This window comes from Cyanistes caeruleus, unplaced genomic scaffold, assembly GCF_971803275.1.
Source record: "Cyanistes caeruleus unplaced genomic scaffold, bCyaCae1.hap1.1 HAP1_SCAFFOLD_65, whole genome shotgun sequence".
Classification (NCBI taxonomy): Eukaryota; Metazoa; Chordata; class Aves; order Passeriformes; family Paridae; genus Cyanistes; species Cyanistes caeruleus.
The window spans coordinates 4,882,028-4,903,851 of NW_028255884.1; the positions used below are offsets into that span (position 1 = coordinate 4,882,028).

The 21,824-nt window shown below is 40.7% G+C and overlaps 1 protein-coding gene across 1 annotated transcript in view; it reads left to right on the forward strand.

Annotated features, from left to right (window-relative positions):
• LOC147647258 (uncharacterized) overlaps positions 1 to 21,824 on the forward strand; it is a 387,407-nt gene that overhangs the window by 263,944 nt on the left and 101,639 nt on the right. The window lies entirely within an intron of this gene.

The following is a 21,824-nucleotide window of genomic DNA, read 5'->3' on the forward strand; positions in this document are numbered from 1 at the left end:
TTTTGTGGAAATGTGTGGGGATTTGGTGGGATGTGACGGGAATTTTGTGGGGTTTTGAGAAGATTTCTGCAATTTTGTGGAATGGTGTGGGATTTTTCTTAGATTATTGTGGGATATTCATTGGATTTTTTGACATGTATCTGGAATTTGGTAGTGTTTTGAGAAGATTTCTGCAATGTTGTGGTATTATTTTCTGGAATGTTGTGGGAGTTTGAGGAGACTTGAAGAATTTGGTTGGATTTTCTTAGATTTTGTGGAAATGCGTGGGGATTTGGTGGGATGTTTCTGGAATTTAGTGAGGTTTTGAGGAAATTTATGAAATTGTGTGGGATTTGTCTGCAGTTTGGTGGGATTTTTCTTGAATTTTGTCGGATATTGAGAAGATTTTCTTGGAGTTTTGTGGAATTTTGAGGGATTTTTAGGCGACATGAAGAATTTTGAGGTATTTTCTTAGATTTTGTGGAAATGTGTAGGGATTTGGTGGGATGTGATTGGAATTTGGTGGGGTTTTGAGAAGATTTCTGCAATTGTGTGGAATTGTGTGGGATTTTTCTTAGATTATTGTGGGATATTCAGGGGATTTTTTGAGATGCTTCTGGAATTTGGCAGGGTTTTCAGAAAATTTAGGTAATTGTGCGGTACTTTTTTCTGGAATGTTGTGGGATTTTGAGGAGACTTGAAGAATCTTGTGGGATTTTTCTTAGATTTTGTGGAAATGTGTGGCGATTTGTTGGGATGTTTCTGGAATTTGGTGTGGTTTTGAGGAAATTTAGGAAATTATGTGGGATTTGTCTGCAGTTTGGTGGGGTTTTTCTTGAATTTGGTAGGATATTGAAAAGATTTTGTGGGAGTTTTGTGGAATTTTGAGGAGACATGAAGAATTTTGAGGTATTTTCTTAGATTTTGTGGAAATGTGTAGGGATTTGGTGGGATGTGATTGGAATTTGTTGGGGTTTTGAGAAGATTTTTGAAATTTTTGTGATTTTGTGGAATGGTGTGGGATTTTTCTTAGATTATTGTGGGATATTCAGGGGATTTTTTGAGATGTTTCTGGAATTTGGCAGGGTTTTCAGAAAATTTATGTAATTGTGTGGTATTTTTTTCTGGAATGTTGTGGGATTTTGAGGAGACTTGAAGAATTTTGTGGAATTTTTCTTAGATTTTGTGGAAATTTGTGGGGATTTGGTGGGATGATTGTGGAATTTGGTGGGGTTTTGAGGAAATTTATGAAATTGTGTGGGATTTTTCTTGAATTTGGTAGGATATTGAAAAGATTTTTTGGGAGTTTTCTGGAATTTTGTGGGGTTTTCAGGAGAAATGAAGACTTTTGTGGGATTTTCTTCGATTTTGTGGAAATGTGTGGCGATTTGGTGGGATGTTTCTGGAATTTAGTGCGGTTTTCAGAAAATCTGTAGGATATTATGTGGGAATTTTCAGCATTTTTTTGAATTTTTCTTTAATTTCATAGGATAATGAATAGATTTTTTTGAGTTTTGTAGTATTTTTTGGACTCTGAAGAGACTTGAAAAATTTTGTGTAATTTTTCTTAGATTTTGTGGAAATTTGCGGCGATTTGGTGGGATGTTTCTGGAATTTGGTGGGGTTTTGGTAATATTTCAGAATTGTGTGGGATTTTTCTGGAATTTGGTGGGATTTTTCCTGAATTTCATAGGATATTGTGAAGATTTTCTGGGTGTTTTGTGGAATTTTGAGAGATTTTGAAGAGACATGAAGAATATTGAGGTATTTTCTTAGATTTTGTGCAAATGCGTGGGGAATCGGAGGGATGTGACTGGAATTTGTTGGGGTTTTGAGAAGATTTCTGCAATATTGTGGTATTTTTTTCTGGAATGTTGTGGGATTTTGAGGAGAGTTGAAGAATTTTGTGGCATTTTTCTTAGATTTTGTGGAAATGTGTGGCGATTTTGAGGGATGTCACTGGAATTTGGTGGGGTTTTGAGGAAATTTAGGAAATTATGTGGGATTTGTCTGCAGTTTGGTGGGGTTTTTCTTGAATTTGGTAGGATATTGAAAAGATTTTGTGGGAGTTTTGTGGAATTTTGAGGAGACATGAAGAATTTTGAGGTATTTGCTTAGATTTTGTGGATATGTGTGGGTATTTGGTGGGATGTGACTGGAATTTGGTGGGGTTTTGAGAAGATTTCTGCAATTTTGTGGAATGGTGTGGGATTTTTCTTAGATTATTGTGGGATATTCATTGGATTTTTAGAGATGTATCTGGAATTTGGTAGTGTTTTGAGAAGATTTCTGCAATGTTGTAGTATTATTTTCTGGAATGTTGTGGGAGTTTGAGGAGACTTGAAGAATATTGTGGGATTTTTCTTAGATGTTGTGGTAATGTGTGGTGATTTGGTGGGATGTTTCTGGAATTTTGTGTGATTTTTTCCCAATGTTGTGGTATTTTGTAGTATTTTGAGGAGACGTGAAAAATTTTGTGGGATGTTTCTTAGATTTTGTGGGATATTCAGGGGATTTTTTGAGATGTTTCTGGAATTTGGTGGAATTTTGAGAAGATTTCTGCAATGTTGTGGTGTTTTTTTCTAGAATGTTGTGGGAGTTTGAGGAGACTTGAAGAATTTTGTGGGATTTTTTTTAGATTTTGTGGAAATATGTGGGGATTTGGTGGGATGTTTCTGGAATTTTGTGTGATTTTTTCCCAATGTGGTATTTTGTAGGATTTTGAGGAGACATGAAAAATTTTGTGGGATTTTTCTTAGATTTTGTGGGATATTCAGGGGATTTTTTGAGACGTTTCTGGAATTTGGCAGGGTTTTCAGAAAATTTAGGTCATTGTGTGGTATTTTTTTCTTGAATGTTGGTTGATTTTGAGGAGACATGAAGAATTTTGTGGGATTTTTCTTAGATTTTGTGGAAATTTGTGGGGATTTGGTGAGATAATTGTGGAATTTGGTGGGGTTTTGAGGAAATTTAAGAAATTGTGTGGGATTTGTCTGCAGTTTTGTGGGATTTTTCTTGAATTTGGTAGGATATTGAAAAGATTTTTTGGGAGTTTTCTGGAATTTTGTGGGGTTTTCAGGAGAAATGAAGACTTTTGTGGGATTTTCTTAGATTTTGTGGAAATGTGTGGCGATTTGGTGGGATGTTTCTGGAATTTAGTGCGGTTTTCAGAAAATCTGTAGGATATTATGTGGGAATTTTCTGCATTTTTTTGAATTTTTCTTTAATTTCATAGGATAATGAATAGATTTTTTTGAGTTTTGTAGTATTTTTTGGTCTTTGAAGAGACTTGAAAAATTTTTTGTAATTTTTCTTAGATTTTGTGGAAATTTGCGGCGATTTGGTGGGATGTTTCTGGAATTTGGTGGGGTTTTGGTAATATTTCAGAATTGTGTGGGATTTTTCTGGAATTTGGTGGGATTTTTCCTGAATTTCATAGGATATTGTGAAGATTTTCTGGGTGTTTTGTGGAATTTTGAGAGATTTTAAAGAGACATGAGGAATATTGAGGTATTTTCTTAGATTTTGTGGAAATGTGTGGGGATTTGGTGGGATGTGACGGGAATTTTGTGGGGTTTTGAGAAGATTTCTGCAATTTTGTGGAATTGTGTGGGATTTTTCTTAGATTATTGTGGGATATTCATTGGATTTTTTGACATGTATCTGGAATTTGGTAGTGTTTTGAGAAGATTTCTGCAATGTTGTGGTATTATTTTCTGGAATGTTGTGGGAGTTTGAGGAGACTTGAAGAATTTGGTTGGATTTTCTTAGATTTTGTGGAAATGCGTGGGGATTTGGTGGGATGTTTCTGGAATTTAGTGAGGTTTTGAGGAAATTTATGAAATTGTGTGGGATTTGTCTGCAGTTTGGTGGGATTTTTCTTGAATTTTGTCGGATATTGAGAAGATTTTCTTGGAGTTTTGTGGAATTTTGAGGGATTTTTAGGCGACATGAAGAATTTTGAGGTATTTTCTTAGATTTTGTGGAAATGTGTAGGGATTTGGTGGGATGTGATTGGAATTTGGTGGGGTTTTGAGAAGATTTCTGCAATTGTGTGGAATTGTGTGGGATTTTTCTTAGATTATTGTGGGATATTCAGGGGATTTTTTGAGATGCTTCTGGAATTTGGCAGGGTTTTCAGAAAATTTAGGTAATTGTGCGGTACTTTTTTCTGGAATGTTGTGGGATTTTGAGGAGACTTGAAGAATCTTGTGGGATTTTTCTTAGATTTTGTGGAAATGTGTGGCGATTTGTTGGGATGTTTCTGGAATTTGGTGTGGTTTTGAGGAAATTTAGGAAATTATGTGGGATTTGTCTGCAGTTTGGTGGGGTTTTTCTTGAATTTGGTAGGATATTGAAAAGATTTTGTGGGAGTTTTGTGGAATTTTGAGGAGACATGAAGAATTTTGAGGTATTTTCTTAGATTTTGTGGAAATGTGTAGGGATTTGGTGGGATGTGATTGGAATTTGTTGGGGTTTTGAGAAGATTTTTGAAATTTTTGTGATTTTGTGGAATGGTGTGGGATTTTTCTTAGATTATTGTGGGATATTCAGGGGATTTTTTGAGATGTTTCTGGAATTTGGCAGGGTTTTCAGAAAATTTATGTAATTGTGTGGTATTTTTTTCTGGAATGTTGTGGGATTTTGAGGAGACTTGAAGAATTTTGTGGAATTTTTCTTAGATTTTGTGGAAATTTGTGGGGATTTGGTGGGATGATTGTGGAATTTGGTGGGGTTTTGAGGAAATTTATGAAATTGTGTGGGATTTTTCTTGAATTTGGTAGGATATTGAAAAGATTTTTTGGGAGTTTTCTGGAATTTTGTGGGGTTTTCAGGAGAAATGAAGACTTTTGTGGGATTTTCTTCGATTTTGTGGAAATGTGTGGCGATTTGGTGGGATGTTTCTGGAATTTAGTGCGGTTTTCAGAAAATCTGTAGGATATTATGTGGGAATTTTCAGCATTTTTTTGAATTTTTCTTTAATTTCATAGGATAATGAATAGATTTTTTTGAGTTTTGTAGTATTTTTTGGACTCTGAAGAGACTTGAAAAATTTTGTGTAATTTTTCTTAGATTTTGTGGAAATTTGCGGCGATTTGGTGGGATGTTTCTGGAATTTGGTGGGGTTTTGGTAATATTTCAGAATTGTGTGGGATTTTTCTGGAATTTGGTGGGATTTTTCCTGAATTTCATAGGATATTGTGAAGATTTTCTGGGTGTTTTGTGGAATTTTGAGAGATTTTGAAGAGACATGAAGAATATTGAGGTATTTTCTTAGATTTTGTGCAAATGCGTGGGGAATCGGAGGGATGTGACTGGAATTTGTTGGGGTTTTGAGAAGATTTCTGCAATATTGTGGTATTTTTTTCTGGAATGTTGTGGGATTTTGAGGAGAGTTGAAGAATTTTGTGGCATTTTTCTTAGATTTTGTGGAAATGTGTGGCGATTTTGAGGGATGTCACTGGAATTTGGTGGGGTTTTGAGGAAATTTAGGAAATTATGTGGGATTTGTCTGCAGTTTGGTGGGGTTTTTCTTGAATTTGGTAGGATATTGAAAAGATTTTGTGGGAGTTTTGTGGAATTTTGAGGAGACATGAAGAATTTTGAGGTATTTGCTTAGATTTTGTGGATATGTGTGGGTATTTGGTGGGATGTGACTGGAATTTGGTGGGGTTTTGAGAAGATTTCTGCAATTTTGTGGAATGGTGTGGGATTTTTCTTAGATTATTGTGGGATATTCATTGGATTTTTAGAGATGTATCTGGAATTTGGTAGTGTTTTGAGAAGATTTCTGCAATGTTGTAGTATTATTTTCTGGAATGTTGTGGGAGTTTGAGGAGACTTGAAGAATATTGTGGGATTTTTCTTAGATGTTGTGGTAATGTGTGGTGATTTGGTGGGATGTTTCTGGAATTTTGTGTGATTTTTTCCCAATGTTGTGGTATTTTGTAGTATTTTGAGGAGACGTGAAAAATTTTGTGGGATGTTTCTTAGATTTTGTGGGATATTCAGGGGATTTTTTGAGATGTTTCTGGAATTTGGTGGAATTTTGAGAAGATTTCTGCAATGTTGTGGTGTTTTTTTCTAGAATGTTGTGGGAGTTTGAGGAGACTTGAAGAATTTTGTGGGATTTTTTTTAGATTTTGTGGAAATATGTGGGGATTTGGTGGGATGTTTCTGGAATTTTGTGTGATTTTTTCCCAATGTGGTATTTTGTAGGATTTTGAGGAGACATGAAAAATTTTGTGGGATTTTTCTTAGATTTTGTGGGATATTCAGGGGATTTTTTGAGACGTTTCTGGAATTTGGCAGGGTTTTCAGAAAATTTAGGTCATTGTGTGGTATTTTTTTCTTGAATGTTGGTTGATTTTGAGGAGACATGAAGAATTTTGTGGGATTTTTCTTAGATTTTGTGGAAATTTGTGGGGATTTGGTGAGATAATTGTGGAATTTGGTGGGGTTTTGAGGAAATTTAAGAAATTGTGTGGGATTTGTCTGCAGTTTTGTGGGATTTTTCTTGAATTTGGTAGGATATTGAAAAGATTTTTTGGGAGTTTTCTGGAATTTTGTGGGGTTTTCAGGAGAAATGAAGACTTTTGTGGGATTTTCTTAGATTTTGTGGAAATGTGTGGCGATTTGGTGGGATGTTTCTGGAATTTAGTGCGGTTTTCAGAAAATCTGTAGGATATTATGTGGGAATTTTCTGCATTTTTTTGAATTTTTCTTTAATTTCATAGGATAATGAATAGATTTTTTTGAGTTTTGTAGTATTTTTTGGTCTTTGAAGAGACTTGAAAAATTTTTTGTAATTTTTCTTAGATTTTGTGGAAATTTGCGGCGATTTGGTGGGATGTTTCTGGAATTTGGTGGGGTTTTGGTAATATTTCAGAATTGTGTGGGATTTTTCTGGAATTTGGTGGGATTTTTCCTGAATTTCATAGGATATTGTGAAGATTTTCTGGGTGTTTTGTGGAATTTTGAGAGATTTTAAAGAGACATGAGGAATATTGAGGTATTTTCTTAGATTTTGTGGAAATGTGTGGGGATTTGGTGGGATGTGACGGGAATTTTGTGGGGTTTTGAGAAGATTTCTGCAATTTTGTGGAATTGTGTGGGATTTTTCTTAGATTATTGTGGGATATTCATTGGATTTTTTGACATGTATCTGGAATTTGGTAGTGTTTTGAGAAGATTTCTGCAATGTTGTGGTATTATTTTCTGGAATGTTGTGGGAGTTTGAGGAGACTTGAAGAATTTGGTTGGATTTTCTTAGATTTTGTGGAAATGCGTGGGGATTTGGTGGGATGTTTCTGGAATTTAGTGAGGTTTTGAGGAAATTTATGAAATTGTGTGGGATTTGTCTGCAGTTTGGTGGGATTTTTCTTGAATTTTGTCGGATATTGAGAAGATTTTCTTGGAGTTTTGTGGAATTTTGAGGGATTTTTAGGCGACATGAAGAATTTTGAGGTATTTTCTTAGATTTTGTGGAAATGTGTAGGGATTTGGTGGGATGTGATTGGAATTTGGTGGGGTTTTGAGAAGATTTCTGCAATTGTGTGGAATTGTGTGGGATTTTTCTTAGATTATTGTGGGATATTCAGGGGATTTTTTGAGATGCTTCTGGAATTTGGCAGGGTTTTCAGAAAATTTAGGTAATTGTGCGGTACTTTTTTCTGGAATGTTGTGGGATTTTGAGGAGACTTGAAGAATCTTGTGGGATTTTTCTTAGATTTTGTGGAAATGTGTGGCGATTTGTTGGGATGTTTCTGGAATTTGGTGTGGTTTTGAGGAAATTTAGGAAATTATGTGGGATTTGTCTGCAGTTTGGTGGGGTTTTTCTTGAATTTGGTAGGATATTGAAAAGATTTTGTGGGAGTTTTGTGGAATTTTGAGGAGACATGAAGAATTTTGAGGTATTTTCTTAGATTTTGTGGAAATGTGTAGGGATTTGGTGGGATGTGATTGGAATTTGTTGGGGTTTTGAGAAGATTTTTGAAATTTTTGTGATTTTGTGGAATGGTGTGGGATTTTTCTTAGATTATTGTGGGATATTCAGGGGATTTTTTGAGATGTTTCTGGAATTTGGCAGGGTTTTCAGAAAATTTATGTAATTGTGTGGTATTTTTTTCTGGAATGTTGTGGGATTTTGAGGAGACTTGAAGAATTTTGTGGAATTTTTCTTAGATTTTGTGGAAATTTGTGGGGATTTGGTGGGATGATTGTGGAATTTGGTGGGGTTTTGAGGAAATTTATGAAATTGTGTGGGATTTTTCTTGAATTTGGTAGGATATTGAAAAGATTTTTTGGGAGTTTTCTGGAATTTTGTGGGGTTTTCAGGAGAAATGAAGACTTTTGTGGGATTTTCTTCGATTTTGTGGAAATGTGTGGCGATTTGGTGGGATGTTTCTGGAATTTAGTGCGGTTTTCAGAAAATCTGTAGGATATTATGTGGGAATTTTCAGCATTTTTTTGAATTTTTCTTTAATTTCATAGGATAATGAATAGATTTTTTTGAGTTTTGTAGTATTTTTTGGACTCTGAAGAGACTTGAAAAATTTTGTGTAATTTTTCTTAGATTTTGTGGAAATTTGCGGCGATTTGGTGGGATGTTTCTGGAATTTGGTGGGGTTTTGGTAATATTTCAGAATTGTGTGGGATTTTTCTGGAATTTGGTGGGATTTTTACTGAATTTCATAGGATATTGTGAAGATTTTCTGGGTGTTTTGTGGAATTTTGAGAGATTTTGAAGAGACATGAAGAATATTGAGGTATTTTCTTAGATTTTGTGCAAATGCGTGGGGAATCGGAGGGATGTGACTGGAATTTGTTGGGGTTTTGAGAAGATTTCTGCAATATTGTGGTATTTTTTTCTGGAATGTTGTGGGATTTTGAGGAGAGTTGAAGAATTTTGTGGCATTTTTCTTAGATTTTGTGGAAATGTGTGGCGATTTTGAGGGATGTCACTGGAATTTGGTGGGGTTTTGAGGAAATTTAGGAAATTATGTGGGATTTGTCTGCAGTTTGGTGGGGTTTTTCTTGAATTTGGTAGGATATTGAAAAGATTTTGTGGGAGTTTTGTGGAATTTTGAGGAGACATGAAGAATTTTGAGGTATTTGCTTAGATTTTGTGGATATGTGTGGGTATTTGGTGGGATGTGACTGGAATTTGGTGGGGTTTTGAGAAGATTTCTGCAATTTTGTGGAATGGTGTGGGATTTTTCTTAGATTATTGTGGGATATTCAGGGGATTTTTTGAGAAGTTTCTGGAATTTGGTAGGGTTTTGAGAAGATTTCTGCAATGTTGTGGAATTATTTTCTGGAATGTTGTGGGAGTTTGAGGAGACTTGAAGAATTTGGTTGGATTTTCTTAGATGTTGTGGAAATGTGTGGCGATTTGTTGGGATGTTTCTGGAATTTGGTGTGGTTTTGAGGAAATTTAGGAAATTATGTGGGATTTGTCTGCAGTTTGGTGGGATTTTTCTTGAATTTCATAGGATATTGAGAAGATTTTGTGAGAGTTTTGCAGGATTTGGTGGGATTTTGAGGAGACATGAAGAATTTTGAGGTATTTTCTTAGATTTTGTGGAAATGTGTGGTGATTTGGAGGAATGTGACTGGAATTTGGTGGGGTTTTGAGAAGATTTCTGCAATTTTGTGGAATTTGGTGGGATTTTTCTTAGATTATTGTGGGATATTCAGGGGATTTTTTGAGAAGTTTCTGGAATTTGGTAGGGTTTTGAGAAGATTTCTGCAATGTTGTGGTATTATTTTCTGGAATGTTGTGTGATTTTGAGGAGACATGAAGAATTTTGTGGAATTTTTCTTAGATTTTGTGGGATATTTCGGTGATTTTTTGAGATGTTTCTGGAATTTGGCAGGGTTTTCAGAAAATTTAGGTCATTGTGCGGTACTTTTTTCTGGAATGTTGTGGGAGTTTGAGGAGACTTGAGGAATTTTGTGGGATTTTTCCTAGATTTTGTGGAAATGTGTGGCGATTTGTTGGGATGTTTCTGGAATTTGGTGTGGTTTTGAGGAAATATAGGAAATTATGTGGGATTTGTCTGCAGTTTGGTGGGATTTTTCTTGAATTTCATAGGATATTGAGAAGATTTTGGTAGGAGTTTTGTAGAATGTTGTGGGATTTTGAGGAGACATGAAGAATTTTGAGGTATTTTCTTAGATTTTGTGGAAATGTGTGGCGATTTTGTGGGATGTTTCTGGAATTTGGTAGGTTTTTTGGAACATTTCTGCAATGTTGTGGTATTTTTTTTCTGGAATGTTGTGGGATTTTGAGGAGACTTGAAGAATATTGTGGGATTTTTCTTAGATGTTGTGGTAATGTGTGGTGATTTGGTGGGATGTTTCTGGAATTTTGTGTGATTTTTTCCTAATGTTGTGGTATTTTGTAGTATTTCGAGGAGACGTGAAAAATTTTGTGGGATGTTTCTTAGATTTTGTGGGATATTCAGGGGATTTTTTGAGACGTTTCTGGAATTTGGCAGGGTTTTCAGAAAATTTAGGTCATTGTGTGGTATTTTTTTCTTGAATGTTGTGGGATTTTGAGGAGACTTGAAGAATTTTGTGGGATTTTTCTTAGATTTTGTGGAAATTTGTGAGGATTTGGTGGGATGATTGTGGAATTTGGTGGGGCTTTGAGGAAATTTAAGAAATTGTGTGGGATTTGTCTGCAGTTTGGTGGGGTTTTTCTTGAATTTGGTAGGATATTGAAAAGATTTTTTGGGAGTTTTCTGGAATTTTGTGGGGTTTTCAGGAGAAATGAAGACTTTTGTGGGATTTTCTTCGATTTTGTGGAAATGTGTGGCGATTTGGTGGGATGTTTCTGGAATTTAGTGCGGTTTTCAGAAAATCTGTAGGATATTATGTGGGAATTTTCAGCATTTTTTTGAATTTTTCTTTAATTTCATAGGATAATGAATAGATTTTTTTGAGTTTTGTAGTATTTTTTGGACTCTGAAGAGACTTGAAAAATTTTGTGTAATTTTTCTTAGATTTTGTGGAAATTTGCGGCGATTTGGTGGGATGTTTCTGGAATTTGGTGGGGTTTTGGTAATATTTCAGAATTGTGTGGGATTTTTCTGGAATTTGGTGGGATTTTTCCTGAATTTCATAGGATATTGTGAAGATTTTCTGGGTGTTTTGTGGAATTTTGAGAGATTTTGAAGAGACATGAAGAATATTGAGGTATTTTCTTAGATTTTGTGCAAATGCGTGGGGAATCGGAGGGATGTGACTGGAATTTGTTGGGGTTTTGAGAAGATTTCTGCAATATTGTGGTATTTTTTTCTGGAATGTTGTGGGATTTTGAGGAGAGTTGAAGAATTTTGTGGCATTTTTCTTAGATTTTGTGGAAATGTGTGGCGATTTTGAGGGATGTCACTGGAATTTGGTGGGGTTTTGAGGAAATTTAGGAAATTATGTGGGATTTGTCTGCAGTTTGGTGGGGTTTTTCTTGAATTTGGTAGGATATTGAAAAGATTTTGTGGGAGTTTTGTGGAATTTTGAGGAGACATGAAGAATTTTGAGGTATTTGCTTAGATTTTGTGGATATGTGTGGGTATTTGGTGGGATGTGACTGGAATTTGGTGGGGTTTTGAGAAGATTTCTGCAATTTTGTGGAATGGTGTGGGATTTTTCTTAGATTATTGTGGGATATTCATTGGATTTTTAGAGATGTATCTGGAATTAGGTAGTGTTTTGAGAAGATTTCTGCAATGTTGTAGTATTATTTTCTGGAATGTTGTGGGAGTTTGAGGAGACTTGAAGAATATTGTGGGATTTTTCTTAGATGTTGTGGTAATGTGTGGTGATTTGGTGGGATGTTTCTGGAATTTTGTGTGATTTTTTCCCAATGTTGTGGTATTTTGTAGTATTTTGAGGAGACGTGAAAAATTTTGTGGGATGTTTCTTAGATTTTGTGGGATATTCAGGGGATTTTTTGAGATGTTTCTGGAATTTGGTGGAATTTTGAGAAGATTTCTGCAATGTTGTGGTGTTTTTTTCTAGAATGTTGTGGGAGTTTGAGGAGACTTGAAGAATTTTGTGGGATTTTTTTTAGATTTTGTGGAAATATGTGGGGATTTGGTGGGATGTTTCTGGAATTTTGTGTGATTTTTTCCCAATGTGGTATTTTGTAGGATTTTGAGGAGACATGAAAAATTTTGTGGGATTTTTCTTAGATTTTGTGGGATATTCAGGGGATTTTTTGAGACGTTTCTGGAATTTGGCAGGGTTTTCAGAAAATTTAGGTCATTGTGTGGTATTTTTTTCTTGAATGTTGGTTGATTTTGAGGAGACATGAAGAATTTTGTGGGATTTTTCTTAGATTTTGTGGAAATTTGTGGGGATTTGGTGAGATAATTGTGGAATTTGGTGGGGTTTTGAGGAAATTTAAGAAATTGTGTGGGATTTGTCTGCAGTTTTGTGGGATTTTTCTTGAATTTGGTAGGATATTGAAAAGATTTTTTGGGAGTTTTCTGGAATTTTGTGGGGTTTTCAGGAGAAATGAAGACTTTTGTGGGATTTTCTTAGATTTTGTGGAAATGTGTGGCGATTTGGTGGGATGTTTCTGGAATTTAGTGCGGTTTTCAGAAAATCTGTAGGATATTATGTGGGAATTTTCTGCATTTTTTTGAATTTTTCTTTAATTTCATAGGATAATGAATAGATTTTTTTGAGTTTTGTAGTATTTTTTGGACTCTGAAGAGACTTGAAAAATTTTGTGTAATTTTTCTTAGATTTTGTGGAAATTTGCGGCGATTTGGTGGGATGTTTCTGGAATTTGGTGGGGTTTTGGTAATATTTCAGAATTGTGTGGGATTTTTCTGGAATTTGGTGGGATTTTTCCTGAATTTCATAGGATATTGTGAAGATTTTCTGGGTGTTTTGTGGAATTTTGAGAGATTTTAAAGAGACATGAGGAATATTGAGGTATTTTCTTAGATTTTGTGGAAATGTGTGGGGATTTGGTGGGATGTGACGGGAATTTTGTGGGGTTTTGAGAAGATTTCTGCAATTTTGTGGAATTGTGTGGGATTTTTCTTAGATTATTGTGGGATATTCATTGGATTTTTTGACATGTATCTGGAATTTGGTAGTGTTTTGAGAAGATTTCTGCAATGTTGTGGTATTATTTTCTGGAATGTTGTGGGAGTTTGAGGAGACTTGAAGAATTTGGTTGGATTTTCTTAGATTTTGTGGAAATGTGTGGGGATTTGGTGGGATGTTTCTGGAATTTAGTGAGGTTTTGAGGAAATTTATGAAATTGTGTGGGATTTGTCTGCAGTTTGGTGGGATTTTTCTTGAATTTTGTCGGATATTGAGAAGATTTTCTTGGAGTTTTGTGGAATTTTGAGGGATTTTTAGGCGACATGAAGAATTTTGAGGTATTTTCTTAGATTTTGTGGAAATGTGTAGGGATTTGGTGGGATGTGATTGGAATTTGGTGGGGTTTTGAGAAGATTTCTGCAATTGTGTGGAATTGTGTGGGATTTTTCTTAGATTATTGTGGGATATTCAGGGGATTTTTTGAGATGCTTCTGGAATTTGGCAGGGTTTTCAGAAAATTTAGGTAATTGTGCGGTACTTTTTTCTGGAATGTTGTGGGATTTTGAGGAGACTTGAAGAATCTTGTGGGATTTTTCTTAGATTTTGTGGAAATGTGTGGCGATTTGTTGGGATGTTTCTGGAATTTGGTGTGGTTTTGAGGAAATTTAGGAAATTATGTGGGATTTGTCTGCAGTTTGGTGGGGTTTTTCTTGAATTTGGTAGGATATTGAAAAGATTTTGTGGGAGTTTTGTGGAATTTTGAGGAGACATGAAGAATTTTGAGGTATTTTCTTAGATTTTGTGGAAATGTGTAGGGATTTGGTGGGATGTGATTGGAATTTGTTGGGGTTTTGAGAAGATTTTTGAAATTTTTGTGATTTTGTGGAATGGTGTGGGATTTTTCTTAGATTATTGTGGGATATTCAGGGGATTTTTTGAGATGTTTCTGGAATTTGGCAGGGTTTTCAGAAAATTTATGTAATTGTGTGGTATTTTTTTCTGGAATGTTGTGGGATTTTGAGGAGACTTGAAGAATTTTGTGGGATTTTTCTTAGATTTTGTGGAAATTTGTGGGGATTTGGTGGGATGTTTCTGGAATTTGGTGGGGTTTTGAGAAGAATTCTGCAATTTTGTGGGATTTTGTGGGGACTTGAAGAATTTTGTGGTATTTTTCATAGATGTTGTGGAAATTTGTGGCGATTTCGTGGGATGTGGCAGGAACTTCGTGGGATATTTTTTCAATGTTCTGGAATTTTGTGGGATTTTGAGGAGAATTGAAGAATTTGTTTGATTTTTCATACATGTTGTGGAAATTTGTGGCGATTTGGTGGAATGTGACAGTGTCATGGAGTTACTTTACTTTTAAGGGAGTTGGAGTTGCTGGGAAGTGCTTGGAGTCTTTTCTCCTGACCAATTATCGGTCATTGCTGGGAATTGACAGCAGTTTAGGCCATTGAAAAGTGGGATCAACTTGTGAACTCTACCTTAAAATGTAAAAGCAGAGCTCTCTGAGTTCTCTTTGTTTTCTGGCTGTGGAGGGTGGCAGAGCTCCAGGCCTCCCGTCCCTGCCCAGGCCATGCGGCCGGGCGGGGATTGGGCCGGGCCTGCCCCGTCTCCCGGCCGGGAGATGGGGGGGCCTGGGGAAGGTTTTCCTCGGGCCCGGGCCGGGCCGAGCCGATCTCTGGCTCGGCTGCAGGTTTTGCTGTAACTACATTCACTAGAAACTGCACAGTGAAGAAAGAGGGAGGCCCTGGACTTGCAGCGGGTTGGAGCAGAGACTACACGCTCCAGAGCAGCCATGAGGAACTTCCCATCGCAGACGGCTCCAGCTCCTGTTCGGCAGAGATCCCCAAACCATCTACAAAAGCCTGGGCAAGATGTTAACTCTTTCATTACCCAGATGAGACTTGCGGATTAATCTTTTTATCCAGAGAGAGAGAGAGAGAGTGATCAACATGAAAAGAGACTTTATAAACTACCAGTGACAGGAAAGAAAAGAAGCTTCAAGAAAGGTAGAGAATTAAGAAGATGCTTTAATTAAGCTGAAATATCTCCCTGTTAAAACTATGGAGATAGACAATGAAGTCTTGAAAAGAACTCCTTTAATTCATGATATAGGATCTAGAGAGGAATAGTGTTCAAAGTGTAAATTTGAGTAAAGAGTAATTATAGTATAGTGAAGTACTGGGAGATTAAAAGCCTTGAGGGGCCATGAGAAAACTGTTGAGAGATTTGAAGCCCTGAGAGGCCATGAGAAAACTGTTTTCTGGTGAAGCTCACAGAAACAGATGAAGAAGACTTTTTTTTGCCTTTGAATAACTTATCCTTAAAAATGCTATCTCTAGACGCATAGCCCATACACACTTCAGAGTGATGTGAGAATGGGAGGAGTGAACTCTAATAATAGCAGCTCTGGACAGCTAACATTAGGGCAATAGAAAACTATAACAAAAATAGTTTTCTTGTGAGAAACTCCATAAATTAACAGGAAGAAACTTCTGTTTCTCTATAAAGATTAGTAAAAAGACTAGCAAGAACTGGGACTGTTTTAACCATCAGAGTTCCAGAGTTTTTGTCTCTGTTGTCATGTGAACAAGAGAATAGTGGGTAGATAAGAGATAGAAGGGTTTTTCTGGAAGTTTATTCTGGTGTTCTTATTATTGTGGTTTGTCAATAAACTTTCTTTTTTTTTTCCCTTTTAAGTTGTATGCCTGTTTTGCTCTTATTCTAATCCATATCTCACAGCAAGAAGTAAGTAATTTTCTTACTTAGTGGTTTAAAACCACAACACCCAGTTACACATCCCTGAGTCAACCCACTGGAGTAGGTCCGAGGGTTTCTATGCCCCACTTTTTGTTATGACTGCTCACATTCTGGTTACAAAACAAAATGTTCTTCTTGTAGCTCCTCTCCCTGATGATAAGACAATACAGTATTTCAGAAATCTATTTAGAAAATCAGATTATTGTTCTAAAATCTAAGAGTAAGGTTAGGAAACATATTAGAGTTAATCAAGAATAATAGTTGTCCTTAATTATAATATAAATGTAATATAATATAATATAATAGTATAGTATAGTATACTATACTATACTATACTATACTATACTATACTATACTATAGAATAATAGTTTAATAGAGTTAATTAAGAATTAAAATTTTATAATTACATGATAATAGTTTACAGATCTAAAAATATATTAAAAATGCATAAAAAGCAAAAAACTTTTTGCTATCATCTCAACTTTCCCACCCTGCTTAAAGAGAGAAATTGAACACAGTCTCAGGAAAGCTCCTGATCTTTACATCAATCCCAGGCTCACCTTCTTTTGGGAAGTGTCCTCTGGAGCTGTGCCCAGGCAGGACTGGAGCTGGGAGCAGCCCTGCCCCACACAGCCCCTCTCAGCAGCAGCCCCTGCCCTGCTCAGGGGGGCTCCTTCCCCCCACAGCTTCTCCCCAGCGCTGGGAGCAGCTCCCCGGGCCGGCTGAGAGCTGTCCCTGGCAGGCAGCAGAGTCCCTGCCCCAGCACAGCGCCCTGGGCTGCAGGACCCTGCTCTGCAGGACAGCCCTGGGCACCCCTGGCTGCTCTGCACAAGGGACAGGCAGAGAATGTACTCACAGAGTCTGTAGGCACTGGCATGTTCCAGCTTTAGGAGATGCCTCCAGGAGCTGCAGCTGCATTGTCCTGCAGCCAGAGGCTTCCTGTGCCAAGGGCTGGCAGGGATTCTGCCCCAGGCACTTCTCAGCCCCTTCCCAGCCCTGACTGATTGAAGCTCTCTGTGCCTCTGGGCTGTGCCCAGGGTGGCTGCAGGCAGTGCCCCAGCCCTGCTGGGCTGGCAGAAGAGCTGCTCAGCAAGAGAAATGTGCTTTTGAAGCTCTTCTTGGTTTCCAGGAGCTGCCTCTGTGCCAGGAGCGTGGCCCAGCTCAGCAGCACAGACACAGCAGCAGGACTTTAATGAGCCTCTTGGGGCTTTGTGCTGAGGCCCTGAACATCAGTCCCTGACAGGGAGGGGAAGAAAGCTCTCAAGAACTCCAAGTCAGAATCCAACTCCAAAGTTTCTTTCACTTTTAATGGGTCCCACTGAGGGATGTGACAGAGAAAGTGTCCCCAGGCCCCAGGCAGAGCAGAGCACTGGAGGCACTGATGACAGCTGGGGACAAAGAGAAGCCAAGGCTTGGTGCCCTGGGCCACAGCAGCCAATGCTGTGCCAGCAAGGGCTGTGAGGAGACACCTTGTCCTGAGGCCCTGGGGCCTCCTGGCACAGCCCCAGCAAGGCTGGCCACTGTCACCCCCTTGGCCTGCCCTCAGCATCCCCCCTAGCCCACATGCCAGTGGCCTCAGGGATCTGCTGGAAGGAGTCCCTGGGGAGCCTTGCTCAGGAATGGCCCTGGGGGCTCCTTCATGCTCCCAGGGACTGCAGCTTTTTCAAAGGACTTTGGCTTTTGCTTTGGAGTCTCTGAGAGCTTTGTGCAATCCTGGCCTCCAATTATCTGCTGTAATTAGTCCCTTGAGAGCCTTTGTCAGTAACAACACTCAGTGGGGCTCATCAATACTTTGAGATACTCAGGGCTTTTTCAGCTACTTTGGATTTTCCTTTCCACACTGAGTCTCTGGGAGGTTTTTGTGCAATCCTGGCCTCCAGTTCTCTCCTCCAAGGAGTCCATGAGGAGCCTGTGTTGGGGATGGACCTCAGTGGCACCCATTAATGCTTGGAGACACTTTGGGTGTTTCCTCTGACTTGGGCTCCTGGAAAGGTTTGTGCAATCTCCTCTCAGGTCCTGAGGTTCAAGGGCTCAGCTCCAAATGCACCACGGGGCTCATTAGGATCAAGCAAATCCTAACAAACCATGGCTGTGCCTTGATTTCCCTCTGGTCTGGTGCAGTTCTTAGGAAAGTTTCCTACAATAGTTATGGAGAAATAGTTCAAAGAGCTTCTAAGAAATATCTGTTCCTATTTTAAAAGGTGTCTTTTTTTTTTACTGTTCTCTTTAGAGCAGAGGTGATTGCAGCATTCAGTGATGGATATTGATCCAGGGTCTCTCCTAAGGAGGTCTGGCCAGGTCAGAGAAGCTGTGCCTTGAGGTCTGACCCAGGGGGGACAACCTTGCTCCACATTCCCCAGCCCCATCCTGTCTCTCCTCACTCCCCTGGGACCTGCTTTGCTCACAGAACTGGCTGCACTCAGGCAAAGAGGGGTTTTCCTTCTTTGATTTTAGCAATCTAAAACTGCTGAGTTTCCCCATGGAAAACAGACACCCTCCTCAAGTGTGTGCCAAGCCCAAGGTGCCACCAAGGAGGTTCCCCTTCCCCAAGGCAGAGCCACACAAGGAATGTTTCAGACACACAGGGAGTTCTACAATAAACACAACCCCAGAGTTGGCTGAAGGCAGAATTAGAGCAGCTGCTGAAGGACAGACAAGCTTTGAAGTCCTTGCAGCTGAAAGCACCAAGTGGGTTGTTGGGAGGTGTGTGAGTGAGGCAAGAGTGAGGGAAGGGAAATGCAGAGAGCCCTGGGAGTGTTTCTGTGCAGACAGGCTGCTGCAAGGGCAGCGTTGGACTTCTCTGGACTTCTACCCAGTGACCTCTCAGAGCCCCCTGAGATGTCACACAGACACCTCAGCTGGATATCACAGCCCACTCAGTGGTGTCATACAACCTGCCCCAGGATGTCACACCACCTTTCTGTGAAGTCACAGCTCTTCCCATATGCCACAAAACCACCTCGTGATGTCACATAGCCACATTTGATGTCTGAGTTCACTCTGTGATGTCACAGTTGGCACTGTGATGTCATACAACCTGTCCTGAGATGTCACATGGCTTTTCTATGATGTCACTGCTCGCTCTAGGATTTCATATCACAACCATGTGGTGTCACAGTCTGGTCTGTGATGTCACACAGTCAATCAGTGGTGGCACAGCCTGCTCTGTGGTGTCATATATCTAATGTCTAATGTCACAGTCCTCTCTTTGATGTCACAACCTGCACTGTGATGTCATAGAATCCCCTCTATGATGCTGTAGCTGTTCAGTGACCTCACACAACAAACTCTGGGATGTCACAGCCCCATCTGTGACCTCACACAACCCACTCGGAGCTGTCATACAGCCCCTTTCTGACATCACAGCTGCTCTGTGCTCCAGGACACAGCCACAGAGGTGCTGCTGTGACACAGCCCCCTCTGGCACATCCCACAGCCCCTGCCAGTGCTGAGCCCCTGGCAGCTCTGTCTGGGCCTGCTCTCTGTGTCCCTGAGCTGCCCTGGCAGGGCCCCAGCCCTGCTGGGCTGTGCTCAGGAGCTGCTCCTGGCCAGAGCTGTCTCTCTGCAGCGCTGCCCTTGCCAGGAGCTGCCTCTGGGCCAGGAGCCCGGCCCAGCTCAGCAGCACAGACACAGCACCAGCACTTTCATCACCCTCTCAGGCCTTTGGGGCTCTTGGCATCACACTCAGTCCCTCAGAGTGTGCTCCAGAAACTCCTCAAGGGCTCCAAGTCAGATGGAAACACTGAAGTTTCTTGTAGTTGAAATGAGAGACACGAGTGAGAAAGCGTCCCCAGGTTCCAGGTAGAGCAGAAGACTGGAGGCCCTGATGGCAGCTGGGGACAAGCAAGGGAAAGGTGTCTGTGGTGCTGAGCAAAGCTGGATGTGTTTCAGGAATGGCAAGAGCCAAGGGCTGAGCCCCAGCCCCTGGCAAGGCAGATGCTGTCCCTCCCTCATTGCTCAGGGCTCTTCCCGGGCCACTGGCATGTGGGGATGTGCAATGCCAAGGGCAGCACCATGGGGCGGCCCCTGCCAGGCTGCTGAGCAGGGACAAGGAGGCAATGAGGCCCCAGGGCTGCCAGGGTCACTTGTCCCCTGCTGGCCTCAGGCCCAGGGCCAGCAGCCATGGCCAAAGGGCTGCACAAGTTGCCTCTGGCAGGGCCTTGCAGCTGCTGCCCATCCCTGTGCCCTCTCCAGCCCAGGCTGCCCTGTGGGGTCCATGCCCTGCGCCTCTGTCCCTGCAGGCTGTCGTCATCCCCTGGCTGCCCCACCTCGCTGGCCCCTTCCTTTGCTGGCAACTCTGTGTATGTCAGAAGGATTCACCATCTCTGAAACCACTATTTAAACACTCTCATGGCTCTCCTCCACTGTCCTCAGTCTCCACCCCATGGAGCACAGAACTCCTTTGTCCCTATAGAATGGTCATGTGCCTGAGGCCTCAAAACCCCACCTTGGGAGATCTCTGAGATTTCTGCAAGGTGTTTCCGAATTAAAACCATCTTCTCATAGTGTAAGAACATCACCAGAGGACAGGGCCAACCCGACCTCTCTGTCTCAGCAGCTTCTTTCAGAGAGCAATCCTTGGATATATGAAATTTGGGAGGCCAAATTAAAAATGGTCCTTGGACAAGAAGGCTGGTGCTTTCCCCAGGAAGGAAGGAACAGAGCCCCACTGTTTCAGGGGAAGATGTGTCGGGACCACCAGAGGCCAAGGCCAGCCAGAGTTTGCAGTTTTTTTCTGGGAGACAGCCTCGGATACAGGAAATGTTTTAGCGAGAGTACCAGTTTTGGCAATGGACATCAGAAAAGATGGATGGTATTCCCTTGTTAATCCTGTGGGACAAGTTGCATTATGGTTCAATTCCACCTGTCCAATCTTTACCTATAACACTTTGACAAAGTCTGGGGGCTGGGATTGGATCCTGCCACTCCCAGTCTCCTCTCTTAGAAGGAATTTAAAAGCCTAGGTGTCCTGGAGGAGTTTGAGGATCCCTGGTGGCTGTTGAGTGTCATTTCTCCACCTCATGACTCAGCAGGGGTTTCTCCAATAAAGAAATAAAGCTTTTGCCTGAAGCTCCCACTCTGCCCATGACAGGAAGCCCTGGGAGTGTCTGTGACATCCCGGCTCTTTGGCAGCCTGGGGACTCCTGGGATGTCACCGTGGAGCCCCCGGGAGTGCCTGTGACAGAGCGGTGCCTTTGCAGCTCAGGGTCCCCTGGGATGTCACCATGGAATTACAGTGACTCTGTGTGACCACATGGCTCTTCAGCATCCCCAGAAACCCCTGGGAGGTCTCTGTGGAGCCCCTGTCTCTGCCTGTGACATTCCAGCTCTTGAACAGCCTGGAGACTCTTGGAATGTCCTCATGGAGCCCCTCTGAGGGCCTGTAACAAATCTGACCCTTGGTAGGCAACCATCCCTACCCCCATGTAGCGATGGTCTGTTTCCATGGCAACCATCACAGCCCCTGTTGCTATGGTCAGTCCCTTGGCAGCTCCATGGAGACCCCATGACCGGGGTGGTTGCCATGGACACCAGCTCAGACCTGGAGCCAGAGCCCGTTGCCATGGCAACCATTTGCAGTCCCATCCCCAGGCTCATGGGATCCCAGAGCCACAGAATTGGCTGAGTTGGGAGGGAGCCATGGGGATCCTCCAGTCCAACTGCTGGCCCTGCACAGGGCACCCCAACAATCCCAGCCTGGGCCTGGCAGCGCTGGCCAAACGCTGCTGGAGCTCAGCCAGCCCTGGAGCTGGGAGCCTTCCCTGGGGAGCCTGTTCAGTGCCCCAGCAGCCTCGCGGGAAAAACCTTTTCCTCACATCCAGCCTAAACCTGCCCGCCTCAGCTCCAGCCGCTCCCTCCACTCCTGGCCCTGGGCACCAGAGGGAAGAGGTTCCCGCAGCCCCCAGCCAGGGACCCGCTCCCAAGGCTGCTGCCATGGCAACCAGGCCTGGCACCAGCTGGGATGCTCGGTTTCCATGGGCTGGGCTTCAGGAATGGCATTCCCCAATTTCCTGCT